Below are 14799 nucleotides of genomic sequence, written 5' to 3' on the forward strand. Positions count from 1 at the left end.
AAAATTGGAGAGTTATGGGTAAAATTGGAGTGTCTGTTTGTAATATTTAAATAACCGTTTTTTACTACATGCTTATGAATATAAATACGGTACATACACCAAAATAACATTTTTTACAATTGTTGTCTGTCTGTCTGTTTGTTCCGAGTAATCTCTGAAATGGCTGGACCGATTTTGACGGGACTTTTTTTGGCAGATAGCTGATGTAATAAGGAGTAACTCAGGCTACTTTTATTTTAGAAAAATAAAGTTAAATTCCACGCGGACGAAGTCGCGGAAACAGCTAGTTGTAAATATAAAATCAATCAAATATAACTTCTTTCTATATTAAGATGAGCTTTTTCACGCGATGTTGTTCAGGAAATCATTATAAAAATTGGTATAGGTATAAAAGTATACATCCAAAATGATAGGTACGTCAAATTTCATTATAATTTATTAAGCGTAACAAACAAACTGACTTTGGCATTTATAATATTATTTACGACACTGAATACCAATCAGATTTATATATCTGTAACCCCATAGTTAAAATGACGCGCCGCCGGCATCGAACCAGTGACCCGTTAAAGATGTGTCCCGACGCACCCACGCCGCTCGACAGTGTTTTGACACATGGCCATATTAAAATGCGACCCTCGCGAGTTTAATGGCCGAACAAGAATTGAACTTTCTCGATTTAACAGCGCTGTCATGTGTGTGTGAGTTTTGGATGCATTTGACGGTGAATTTCCTTGGGGCGTGTGTTTAAGAATAATAATAATATCAGGACAATTCACACAGCGCCATCTAGACCCAAGTTAGGCTAGCTAAAGCTTGTGTTATGGGTACTAGTCAACTAATATAATAATCATAATCTCAGGACAATTTACACAGCGCCATCTAGACCCAAGTTAAGCTAGCTAAATCTTGTGTTATGGGTACTAGTCAACTGATATAGTAATAATAATCTCAGGACAATTCACACAGCGCCATCTAGACCCAAGTTAAGCTAGCTAAAGCTTGTGTTATGAGTACTAGATTACTGATATAATAATAATAATCTCAGGACAATTCACACAGCGCCATCTAGATCAAAGTTAAGCTAGCTAAAACTTGTGTTATGGGTACTAGATAACTGATATAATAATAATAATCTCAGGACAATTCACACAGCGCCATCTAGATCAAAGTTAAGCTAGCTAAATCTTGTGTTATGGGTACTAGTCAACTGATATAGTAATAATAATCTCAGGACAATTCACACAGCGCCATCTAGACCCAAGTTAAGCTAGCTAAAGCTTGTGTTATGAGTACTAGATAACTGATATAATAATAATAATCTCAGGACAATTCACACAGCGCCATCTAGACCCAAGTTAAGCTAGCTGAAGCTTGTGTTATGGGTACTAGTCAACTGATATAGTAATAATAATCTCAGGACAATTCACACAGCGCCATCTAGACCCAAGTTAAGCTAGCTAAAGCTTGTGTTATGAGTACTAGATAACTGATATAATAATAATAATCTCAGGACAATTCACACAGCGCCATCTAGACCCAAGTTAAGCTAGCTAAAGCTTGTGTTATGGGTACTAGTCAACTAATATAATAATAATAATCTCTGGACAATTCACACAGCGCCATCTAGACCCAAGTTAAGCTAGCTAAAGCTTGTGTTATGGGTACTAGTCAACTGATATAGTAATAATAATCTCAGGACAATTCACACAGCGCCATCTAGACCCAAGTTAAGCTAGCTAAACCTTGTGTTATGGGTACTAGACAACTAATATAATAATAATAATCTCAGGACAATTCACACAGCGCCATCTAGACCCAAGTTAAGCTAGCTAACGCTTGTGTTATGGGTACTAGACAACTAATATAATAATCATAATCTCAGGACAATTCACACAGCGCCATCTAGATCAAAGTTAAGCTAGCTAATGCTTGTGTTATGGGTACTAGATAACTGAAACAAATAAATATGCTATTTATTTATTTATAACTAGTACAACACTTCGTCCGCGTGAAATTTAACTATATTTTTCTAAAATAAAAGTAGCCTAAGTTACTCCTTATTACATCAGCTACCTGCCAAAAAAAGTCCCGCCAAAATCGGTCTAGCCATTTCAGAGATTAGTCGGAACAAACAGACAGACAGCCAGATTTTTTTTTAAATGTTATATGATGCATGTACCGTATTTATATTCATATGCATGTAGTAAAAAACTTATTTCAATATTACAAACAGACACTCCAATTTTATTTATATATATAGATTGCACATGCATATTCAATAAATTTACATACAATAAATTAATAATACATACATGTACTCTGTTTAAAGAGTGTAGCAGTTTCATAGATGACACTTTGCATATTTTAAATACATAGCACTGACAATATTATCTGATTACACTAATAATGAGTGCGTAGCGATTTCTATGTTGATTATCGCATGCCTCTTACTTGTTACACTGTAATTATTTATATAAAAAAAACATCTATTAAAAAGAGCAACACACAAGTTTCTTGCTCATTCTTCTTGTGATGAATCTGCATTCCGAATGAGTGGTAGAATCAAAATATGACTATTCAAAAGTGCTTGTAATGAGTTTATTTGAATAAAGATTATTTCTATTTCTATTTCTATTTAGTCTGTAAATTTGTTAGGACGAAATTGAAGTCTGCATACCACCTACAGTACGTCTGGTAAAAAATCTTTTATAGTATAATAAACCTTTGCACTTAATAAATTAAGTTATTTTAGTAAGTAAGTAAGTTTAGTATACATTATTTATATTATTAACGGGTCTTAACACGAACTAATTTTATGGCAAATAAAGGTATTTACCTCTCGACGTTTCGACTAGGTTGCACTAGCCGTGGTCACGAGCTGACTGGAGTAACAGCGATGTCAATGTAAACAGTAAATATCTTTATCTATACATATAAATAAAATTGGATTGTCTGTTTGTAATATTGAAATAACCGTTTTTTACTACATGCATATGAATATAAATACGGTACATATACCAAAATAACATTTTTTACATTTTCTGTTTGTTCCGGCTAATCTCTGAAATGGCTGGACCGATTTTGACGGGTTTTTTATTCGCAGGTAGCTGATGTAATAAGGAGTAACTTAGGCCAATTTTATTTTAGAAAAATAAAGGTAAATTCCACACGGACGAAGTCGCGGGTACAGCTAGTTTGTCGTAAAATTATTCGTGTTAAGACCCGGTTAATGACATAAATAATGTAAGTAATGTTACTAGTGCTGTGATATATACATAGGCGACTTGTTTGACATTTCAATTAGATAAGTCTTATCAATATGAGAATAGTCGCGGCCACATCTATACTCTAATACTTTAGTCCATTAAAGTTATTGCTCGAAATTGAACAATTCTTTACAGACCCCAAAATAAAATTCCCTGTCAAGTCTAGACGCGTCATAACAATAAAGTCATCCACATAACCACTACTTCATATTGGGCTATTAAAATTCCTGCAGGCCTCTCGTCGCTCCTCTAGCTCTCCACGGTCGGGACCATCCAAAATGCCTTTTTATGCAAAACCTTATGCAATAACTCGCCGCCGTTATTGCTATGGGCTTTTTAATGAGCGCATACGAATTTGGTGATAGCCCGCAGTGAAGTCGAGTTCATTACTTTATCAGATGGAGTTAAAATTGAATTTGCATTAACAAATGCGTCACTTAATGGTGCTTTTAATTTAGTAGGATGGAGTTGTAATGTTTATAGACTCGAAATGATTAAAATGTACCCCTTGGTATTGTCTTGGTTTAATTTGTTTTGCGTATTATGTGATGGGATCGGGATGGTTGCGGGTTCGATTTCTATCACGATACAAATATTTGTATTCATGAGTATGATTGCTTGTATTGTCTAGGACAGGGTAGGCGAAACTTTATGCATCAACGTGCCATTTTTCCAAAAAAATCTTTAATGGGGTAATTGACGTGCCATTAAATAATTTAGACTTTCTGATTATTTGGAATATAATAATAATAAATACTATCAAAACTCTATGAAATAAAGTAAACAAAAGACGTACATTTTGGATTGTTTTCATTACACGCATAAATTAAATTACTGTAACATTAGTGTGACTTCTGTTGCTGCAGGTTAGATGACAAATAATTTATGTCAGGCTTGTACGATGTTACTTTTAGCAAATTACATGCTGAACTGGATTCATCTGTCAAACGGTTTGTAACAGAGTTTTTAATGTTATTCATCTCTGAAAATAATGACTCGCAGGCACAGGTACGTGAAAGTATTGTTAAAATAACATGAGCCATCTTCTTCAAACAGTTTTATGATCGACGACGTGCCCAAAATATTGTGTATCGTGCCGTGAATGGGACGCGTGCCATTGACCTATCCTGGTATTGGAGTTGTTTTTATTAGAATATTTGGCGCGGTTGACCGCAATGTATATTATCTACTCCATTCCTCGAGTTATTGCATAGACACCACGCACGCCAACGTCCAGCTTTTATCTGACTGCAAAATGATTCATTGTAGTTTTTTATTAATTTTTATTTGTACACTTTATTACATGTACACAAAGGGAGGGGACGCCCTAAGAAAAGATGGATGGATTGTGTGAAAGATGATATGAATAAAAGAAGAGTATGTTTAGATATGACGACTGATAGAGAGCAGTGGAAGAGAATGACATACTGCGCCGACCCCAAATAATGGGATAAAGGCAAGGCAATGATGATGATTTGTACACTTTATTGCACCGTGTTTATAACCAGAAATATTAATATATTAAATATACTTGTGGGAAGGGGAAGGCAGCGTAGGAAGGCCTCAAGCAAGGTGGACCAGCGATCTGGTCAAGATCGCGGGAAGGCATCGGATGCGAGCAGCGCAGGACCGATCGTCGTGGAGATCTTTGGGGGAGGCCTATGTCCAGCAGTGGACGTCTTCCGGACTGCGATGATGATGATGAAATATACTTATAAGATAGACGGTTTTATCGTTATGTAATTTTAGACTACTTTTACTTACTTAACAGATAGCTAAGACACAGTTTTGTATTCGTCTTCTCTAAGACAGATAGCGATACGACTGCAGTTAAAGATTATCTCAAAAATATCCCTCTGAAAATATCTGAAATATCCCGAGTTATGGGAGATCGGAAATAGATATCGTTTAAAAGTTTAACACGGTGGTGAATAACCGGACTATTACCATGGATTCAATATATCTTTAAACACCTCGTCTTTATATTATACTAGCTGAATAGCGCAGCTTCGTCTGTGTAACACTTACTTGACATTTATCTTTAGATTTCGCACAATTTACCTATTTTTTTATACTACGTTAATAATAATCTCAGGACAATTCGCACAGCGCCATCTAGTCCCAAGATAAGCTAGCTAAAACTTGTGTTATGGGTACTAGATAACTGATACAAATACATAGATATGTTTTTTTCGTAAATACATACATATTATACATAGTAAACACCCAGACCTATACAAACAAACGTACTCATGAATACAAATGTTTGTGACGTGCGAGGAATCGAACCCGCGACCATCGGTCGTAAAGCGGTGTGCTAGACCGCTAGACCACCGAGACCGTCTTACAAATCTTTCCATTTCTCGATTTGTTCCATACTATAACACGTATATATTATACATATAAACCTTCCTCTTGAATCACTCTATCTATTGCTGAAAACTGCATTAAAATCGTTTGCATAGTTTAAAAGATATATACGAACAGACAGCGGCGTCTACTTTGTTCTATACTAAGATTTAAGGTAAATAAAGAGTTATGTACGTAGTTTTCTATTGTAAAACCGTTTGTTTTTATTTAAAATGCTATGAGTAATAATTTGTTATATATTTGCTTTACTTGGCACTGGTTCGTATACAATTTTTTGTGTTGATTTCATGTCACGTTCTGTTACGAACAGACTTTTATTCAATTCAAATTCAAATTCAAAATATCTCTATTCATGTAGGTCTATTACAGACTCTTATTATATGTCAAATCTACCGGCAGTTCGGAATTATATCGAGATGAGAACTGACAAGAAACTCAGCTCGTATTCTTTTCAAATTAATATTATACATGTGTGTACATTAATATAGATTATTTTTTAAATTCAAACTTAGGATTGGACTGAGATTGTTATTATAAATGCTTTAAAGTTAAAGAACACAATGTGCTGTTTTTTATATTTTACTAGTTACGCGCCCCGGCTTCGCACGGGTGTACATGTATTACACATATAAACCATCCGTTTGAGTCACTCTATCTATTAAACGGAACCGCTTCAAAATCCATTGCGTAGTTTTAAAGATTTAAGCATAAATAGGGACAGACAGCGACAGCGACTTTATTTTATACTAGCTGTTCCCGCGATCTCGTCCGCGCGGAATTTAACTTTATTTTTCTAAAATAGAAGTAGTAAGTTACTCCTTATTACACCTGCCAAAAAAAGTCCTAACAAAATCGGTCCACCCATTTTAGAGATTAACCGGAACAAACACAGACAGACAAAAAAGGTAAAAAAATTTATTTGAGTGTATGTACCGTATTTCTATTCATATTTTACTACGTTTTAAAAATGGTTATTTCTATATTACAAACAGACACTCCAATTTTATTTATATGTGTAGACGATGTAACAGTAATGATATCTCACTAAATGAAATTAAGATTAAAAGTGACTATTTCAAATTACAAATGTATAGTTGAGATTTCACTAATTTAAAAAATTGTGATAGTATTGCATTTTATGATTTTTTTCTGTGACGTGGTCGTGTGGAGTGAGTAGTCATGCTCAGTAAAATGTCCAGACATGTAGCGGCGTGGTGGGCCGGGTCATTGGGCTCCCTAAAATATGGTCGAGCGCAGTGATGGCTGGCTCATCCGTCATACTCGTGAACGAGTGCTGCTTGTAGGGACTGGTCTGCTCTTATCACTACAACTGATTTAATCTTATTGCATATTTATATTTGTCCCAAAAAATTAGTGCTTTTTGGTAGTTTGTATTCACACGTTTCGACTTGTAAATGTAAACTAACAAGGATTATTTAAAAGAGCAACACACAAGTTTCTTGCTCGTACTTCTTGTGAGACAGCTTTCCGAACGAGTGGTAGATAAAAAACAAATTGTTATGACTATTCAAAAGTGCTTAAATTAAGTTTATTTGAATAAATGATTATCTATTCTATTCTATTCTTTCGGTTGGTAACCCTAAAATCATTAACCGTCGAAAAACGAAATGATCTTCGTACAAACCATTGAGAAACCCATAGCTCGTCACCTGTAATGACGCACTACTATTTCTGTAAGCTATTTATAAATGTAGGTGCTTTAATGATGGACTGTTACGACATCGTGCGCCGATGATTCATTTCTGAACATCAAACGATGTTATTTTCTTTTATTTCATATTGTTTTATACACAAATGTAACAAATCTCGTTTTATTACCTCTATATTATAATTATTTTGTTATTATTTTCATATTTAATGTACATATTAATTTATGTAATTACTCTTTCTGTGAGAGGAACAATAAAGTGTTTTTCATTCATTTTCATTCATTCAAATCTCGTTACACAATAGCCAGTCAATAGTAATTACATTTTTAAGATAATTATGTCACAATTACAATTTTAAGTATTCAAAATAATAAATTAAATAATATATAACATAGTAATAAAAGTCACTTAATGGAAAATGTCAGAATTGTACATTGGAATTCAGAACAATAAAGTGTTTTTCATTCATTTTCATTCATTCAAATCTCGTTACACAATAGCCAGTCAATAGTAATTACATTTTTAAGATAATTATGTCACAATTACAATTTTAAGTATTCAAAATAATAAATTAAATAATATATAACATAGTAATAAAAGTCACTTAATGGAAAATGTCAGAATTGTGCATTGGTTTGTACTGTAGTGGAGAGAGACTAGGAAGGCCGAAAAAGAGATGGATGGACTGTGTGAAAGATGATATGGTAAGAAAGGAAGTAAATAACGAGATGACTGCGAACAGGGATGAATGGAAACGAAAAACATATTACGCCGACCACAAATAAATGGGATAAGGAAGAAGCAGATGATGATGATGTAGTGGAGAGAGACTATACTTTTTTTTATAATACTGGGGACACCGTACCACCGTCACCATTCCCCCACCACCTTCCATACCAGCACCATAAACTGAGGATATATATAATATATATATAAAGAAATAATAATAATAATAATAATAATAAACCACCAAAAGCTGAGATAATGAGACGATAGAGAGAAGAAGAAGAATATTAATGAATAAAGAATGTCACCTGAAAAAAAGCGACAGATATTACTTATAAAACAATATTAAACACAAACTCTGCTTAGCTTAAGACTAGATGGCGCTGTGTGAATTGTCTAGGAATATTATTATTATGTTTTGTCACAGATAAAGTCTTCTTTCGAAGCAGATTATATATATTCCGGACATATGTGCCTTTTGTAAACAGATTCGTGGAGTGGGGAACTCGTAGGCGCGGTAATTTTTATAAATAGAAATGTGGGACAGATGAATGGACCGTTTACATTTATATATATATGTATTATATGTAACTTTCAAATGTTAGCATGTGAGTGATTAACTTCGACGGGGAATGCCGTCGGAAAAAGTAGATATTTGTAAACAAAACTGTAATTTATTTTATGAATGAGCTGTGTCCACATTGGATGCGAGCAGCGCAGGACCGATCGTCGTGGAGATCTTTGGGGGAGGCCTATGTCCAGCAGTGGACGTGTTCCGGGCTGCGATGATGATGATGATGATGTGTCCGTTATACCCGTGTGTAATTTATAGTCGCTAGATTAGGCAAACCAGCATACGGCCCATCTGATGGTAAATGATCACCTTAACGCTTAGACGCATCTTTAAGGGGGCGAGTGTACACCCTTTACGGTCTTATTACAAAAAATCTGTTAAAACTCGGACGAAACGTGGTCTAAATGGTCGTGGTTTAAACCATTCCTAAAGTTAATACTTGGAATAAACCTAACATTATTACGAATCCAAATCTAACAGAGGACTACTTAGTACTACAGTTAAATCGTTCATTATGTATTCCATACAGAAATCAGTCACTCATGTCTGTCACCGTACAATTACATTCCATTTTACCAGAAAACTGAAAAGATCAAAAATAATATTAGTTCAAAGAAAAATGTATAAACTAAAAATAAATTTATTTCTATTTATCTATGTCTTCATTATAACTATTTCATTAATATATAATATTTATTAATGTACTATTAGGCTGAAAATCAGTTTTAAATTACAAGTAGGAGTCCTATACGGAGAAAAGGAACGGCGAGATATTTTTATTGGATCGTTCGAATGATGACTATTTCAAAGTCAAATGAGTGAAAAAATAACAATTAACGTCTTTTATATGTTTTTATTGTCGTAAAATTTGCTTTAAATGGTTTTAGTTAATATATTTTTAATTTAGTTAAAATATTTTTCCAAAAACTACAACTAACAATAGAATTTTTAAAATGGAGTTTGTATTTTTGCATTTAGATCACTGTTAAACTAGGGGCATCGCAGGTCTAACTTTAGACCATAGACGAATCACGATTTAGAGATAAACTTCATTTTGTAATAAGGAATACATTGGTGAATGGTTTATTACTAGTGCTAAACCAGATTTATCTTTTTGTAATAAGGCCGTTAGAGTTTAACTATATGATATACTTCGTTTTTTTTTATATTATAACCTATGTGTTATTCTGATGTATAAACTATAGTTCTGACAATGTTATCTGATTGAACAGAGATTAAGTGCGTAGCGGTTTCTATGTTGATTGTCGCATACCTAATCCTTGTTGTTAATTAAATATAAGTAAATCAATATTTATTTAAAAGAGCAACACACAAGTTTCTTGCTTATACTTCTTGTGATGAATCTGCATTCTGAATAAGCGGTAGAATAAAAAACTTGACTATTTAAAAGTGCTTATATTAAGTTTATTTGAATAAAGATTATTTCTATTTCTACTGTAAAGTTTCATCAAAATCCGGTCTGTAGTTTTTGCGTGAAAGAGTAACAGACATTCATCCATCCAATCGTAATAACAAACGTTTATAATATTAGTAAGCGGCTTGAGGACGTTATAACAGTAATATACTACCTCAAATTACTGACAGTCGTGAGTTGATGTGATAAAAACACCGAGAGCAATGTCTTTATTTCGATAAATCTATATATATAAAAATGAATTGCTGTTCGTTAGTCCTGCTAAAACTCGAGAACGGCTGAACCGATTTGGCTAATTTTCATCTTAAAATATTCGTGGAAGTCCAGGGAAGGTTTAAACGGTGATAAAATATGAAGAAATTGCATGTAAAATAGTTAAAACAACAATTTTATGTTCCCATACACACTGCTGATACCTGTCAAACAGGGTGTGTTCAGAAATGTATTGCGTAAATTAACTTAAAAAAACCTTTGACATATTTCATTTTTAGGCGGAACGGAGTCAGCTGTTAGATCTATACATATAAATAAAATTGGATTGTCTGTTTGTAATATTGAAATAACCGTTTTTACTACATGCATGTGAATATAAATACGATACATACCAAAATAACGTTTTTTACAATTTTTGTCTGTCTGTCTGTCTGTTTGTTCCGGTTAATCTCTGAAATGGCTGCACCAATTTCGACGGGACTTTTCTTAGCAGGTAGCTGATGTAATAAGGAGTAACGTAGGCTATTTTTATTTTAGAAAAATAAAGTTATATTCCACGCGGACGAAGTCGCGGGAACAGCTAGTAGTGATAATACATTTTAAGCCACCATCATATTCAGGTTTTAAGGAATTGTCATAAACAACTTCTGGTTTTATGAGCCCAGAAACATTGGCATGCACCTGTATCTCAGTAGATCTCAAAATAGTGAACCAGAATGATACAAAAGATGGTAGCCACGTTGGTACAACTAAGATGTCATGTCTACACTGTAATTTAACTACCGTAGCTCAGCCTTTAATTGCACCGAAGATAATGAAGCGAGCTACTTGGCGGCTGGTTCATCATCATCATATCAGCCCGCAAGATGTCCACTGCTGAACAAAGGCCTCTCTCCACGACGATCGGTCCTACGCTGCATCCAATGCATAAGCTCAAAGTCACTCAGAGGGCGATGGAGAGGGCTATGCTCGGAGTTTCTCTGCGTGATCAAATCAGAAATGTGGAGATCCGCAGAAGAACCAGAGTGACCGATATAGCCCGAAGAATTGCAAAACTGAAGTGGCAATGGGCAGGCACATAGCTCGTAAGACAGATGGCCGTTGGGGCAGTAAAGTCCTCGAGTGGCAACCGCGGACCGGAAGACGCAGCGTGGGAAGGCCTCCAGCAAGGTGGACCGACGATCTGGTCAAGATCGCTGCAAGGCGGCTGGTTAACATATACAAATTCTACCTCGAAAATTCAAATCAAAACAAATAAAAAATCATTCTTGTTTTCTATTATAGCCGATATTAACGTCAAGTTTTCATTGAGTATTGCTTGCTATATTTTTCGGTTTTGGGTACACCCCCATTCTTACCTGATATTGTTTTTTTTTGTAAATTTCTAACTGTAGTAAAGTTTAGTGTTAAAAACAACAAGATGACCGCTGTCGTAGACCCCTTGCAGTTTGTCATAGACCCCTGGGGGTCGATATAGACCACTTTGGGAATTACTGGTTTAAAGAGTCTGATGGAAAATCGTGGAAAGTCGCAAGAGCTCCAGCGACAAGAGCGTCACTCTTAAATTATGAATGAATAACAGATGTATCATCATTGCCTTGCCTTTATCCCATTATTTGGGGTCGGCGCAGTATGTGAATGAATGAATAACAGATGTATTTCAAATTTTAATCAAAGAAATTTTGGTCTTTTCAGATACCAATTGAACAGAACACATCGCAAGCACAGACGGGTGCGTGACGCAGCATCAGGGAGCGGGTCGAACTCGCGCTCCAAGACAACTGGAGGCGGCTGACAGCCCGCGGAACTGTGAGTATACCACCAGACTCTACCAGCACCAGACTTATGTGTATTTAGTTGAACCTGTAATTTCATTACCTTACCTCACTTATGTGACAGTGACGTTATTTATTTATTCATTTAATTCAGACAACATGGCCCATATTATACATACCTTATAGACTAACATACATAAGAAATAATAATAAAAAGCAAATAAAATTGTCTCTATGGTCACGGCACTGACGAAGCGCCAAGATGCCACGGTAGCGCCGATAGACCACCCCCTTCGGCCAGTAGTCCTCCTTCATGAAGGTGGGCAGCATGTTGGTGGGGACCCGAGCCTCGAACGCTTTGAAGCTCGCGTTGTGACTCGATTCCATCTACGTCACCCTCAATGACAGGTTACTTTTGGTCCGGATATAGTCGACAATCGGTCGGTGACAAGTCCCTGGAACTGTTCTGGAGCTCTTTTTCCCTTTGTTACACGATAGATCTGGCACCGCTCGGTGAATCCATCGAAAGCTAAGTTCGTCTCTCAGTACAGTGTTTGTCATTTTTTTGGTAGGCAACACTCGACAGAAGATCACGTCGCTCCTTCAGTCAAGAGCGGCCGCGCAGGAGGACCAGCGCCCACTCCCTCGACCTACCCGCCGAGGAGAGACCCCACCACACCGCCACCATACATAAGTAAGCGTAATATAATAAATCGAATTGAAAAATTGTTTTTGTGTTGGATAGTCCATTTATCGAGGAAGGCTTTTAGCTATATAACATTACGCTACGACCAATAGGAGCGGAGCTGCAATGAAAAATATTCCATAAGGCGGGAAAATGAAACGCAGACGAAGTTGCGGGTCAGCTGGTTATGGAGAATTGTGTCGAGGTTTTAATCCACACAAGAAGCTTCATTCTTTCATAAACTTAAGAGCAACGCTCTTGTCGGAGCTCTTGCCACTTTCTACGATCTTCCATCACACTCTTCAAGCCTCGATACGCCACGACTTCAATTTTGTCTTTAATTTGCTTGATGTAACTGTGCCTTGGTCTTCCTCTCTCCCTCTTTCCTTCTATCTCCCCCTCAATAATTACTTTCATAAATTCATCGCGCCGTATCAAGTGCCCTAACATTTTTCCTCTTCTGCTTTCTATAGCATTCAATATCAGCCTTTTTCTTTCACCCTGTGCAATACTTCTTCATTTCTTACTTTAACAACACAAGAAGCTATTCTGCCAATATTTGTGGCCCTCCTTCCCCCTATCCGGCCCCATAAAAACCACATACGAGAATAAACTAATGTACGGGGTCTTCCTTATTGCGTGTAAATAGAAACTTTTGAATATATTTCTGCCTGCGGTTTCACCCCCATTAAATATATAACCTACTAGCTAATCGCCCCGGCTTCGTACGGGTGTACATTTATTATATATATAAACCTTCCTCTCGAATCACTCTATCTATTAAAAAAACCGCTTCAAAATCCATTGCGTAGTCTTAAAGATTTATGCATACATAGGGACAGACAGCGACAGCGACTGTTTTATACTTTGTAACGATTGGCTGTAACTGCGGTTTTATCCTATTATATTTATAGCCTATATGTTATTTTGATGTATAAGCTATATTATTGTAAAGTTTCATCAATATCAATTCAGCAGATTTTGCGTGAAAGGGTAACAAACATACATGCATACTCACAAACTTTGGCGTTTATGATATTAAATAATTGAGTGCATTACAATTCAATGGACGGGGAGTCTTTCTTTACGTGTGTCAAATCTCTCATGAAGACCAGTCCATCTCGGAGGTTTCTATACGCTGGCGGGGCACCAGTGGAGGATGATAAAATAAGCATGAGGTCAGGACAGTTGGCCCGTGACTAATTCACCAGCAATTAACCTCGATGGTTTCCAGAGGAAAGGTTCACCATGGTACATTGTTAACACTGGTGTGGTACCCCACTAGATGGATATATAAGGTCTTCACCAATCACAGACACATATCATATATGAGTTACACAAAAAATATGAAATAAAAAAAAATGTAGGTGTCTATGTGCCGCAAAGGCAAACTCAGCATAAAGCTACAGACAAATCTGCAGCGCTGATTATATATATGCATTGCATACGCATTTTTCATACCCCTGAATGATAAGAGTTGTCCACCCCTAACACTTTTTTTTTAATTTTTTTGTCGAATTTTTTTTTTCGTGTGTCATTAAAAATACTTACACGCTCTAAATTTTCACCCTTCTATCACCAACCCCTATTTATTTTAATTTATACGACAAAACAACGTTTCCGGGGTCAGCTAGTAAATACATGTAAAAATTATTATATATAAACCAGCTGTCCCGGCAAACGTTGTTATGCCTTAAAATATAAAAAAAAATTAGGGGTGGACTACCCCTAAGATTTAGGCGGATGAAAAATAGATGTTGGCCGATTCTCAGACCTACTCAATACGCTCACAAAATTTCATGAGAATCGGTCAAGCCGTTTCGGAGGAGTATGGGAACGAAAACTGTGACACGAGAATTTTATATATAAGATATAAATACATATATAATTCTGAAAATGAATCTGTATTATTGTAAACATGTATAACATTTATTTGAAAAGAATACGAGCTGAGTTTCTTGTCAGTTCTCATCTCGAAGTCATTCCGAACTGACGGTAGATTTGACATATCATAAGAGTCTGTAATAGACCTACATGAATAAAGATATTTTGAATTTAATTTTGATTCGTCCGCAGAGCACA

General features: G+C 35.7%; 1 long non-coding RNA gene across 1 annotated transcript in view; it reads left to right on the plus strand.

Moving 5' to 3' along the window:
- The window catches only part of LOC131852304 (uncharacterized), a 57530-nt gene extending 44813 nt beyond the window's left edge, over positions 1–12717 (plus strand). The window contains exons 3-4 of the long non-coding RNA XR_009357919.1: positions 11953–12066; positions 12605–12717. This is a non-coding gene — a long non-coding RNA (uncharacterized LOC131852304). The remainder of the gene's footprint in view (positions 1–11952; positions 12067–12604) is intronic.
- Positions 12718–14799: the final 2082 nt, after the last annotated feature.

The sequence above is a fragment of the Achroia grisella genome, unplaced genomic scaffold, assembly GCF_030625045.1.
Source record: "Achroia grisella isolate CSIRO2021 unplaced genomic scaffold, CSIRO_AGI_Agris_v1 utg841, whole genome shotgun sequence".
In the NCBI taxonomy this organism is placed as follows: Eukaryota; Metazoa; Arthropoda; class Insecta; order Lepidoptera; family Pyralidae; genus Achroia; species Achroia grisella.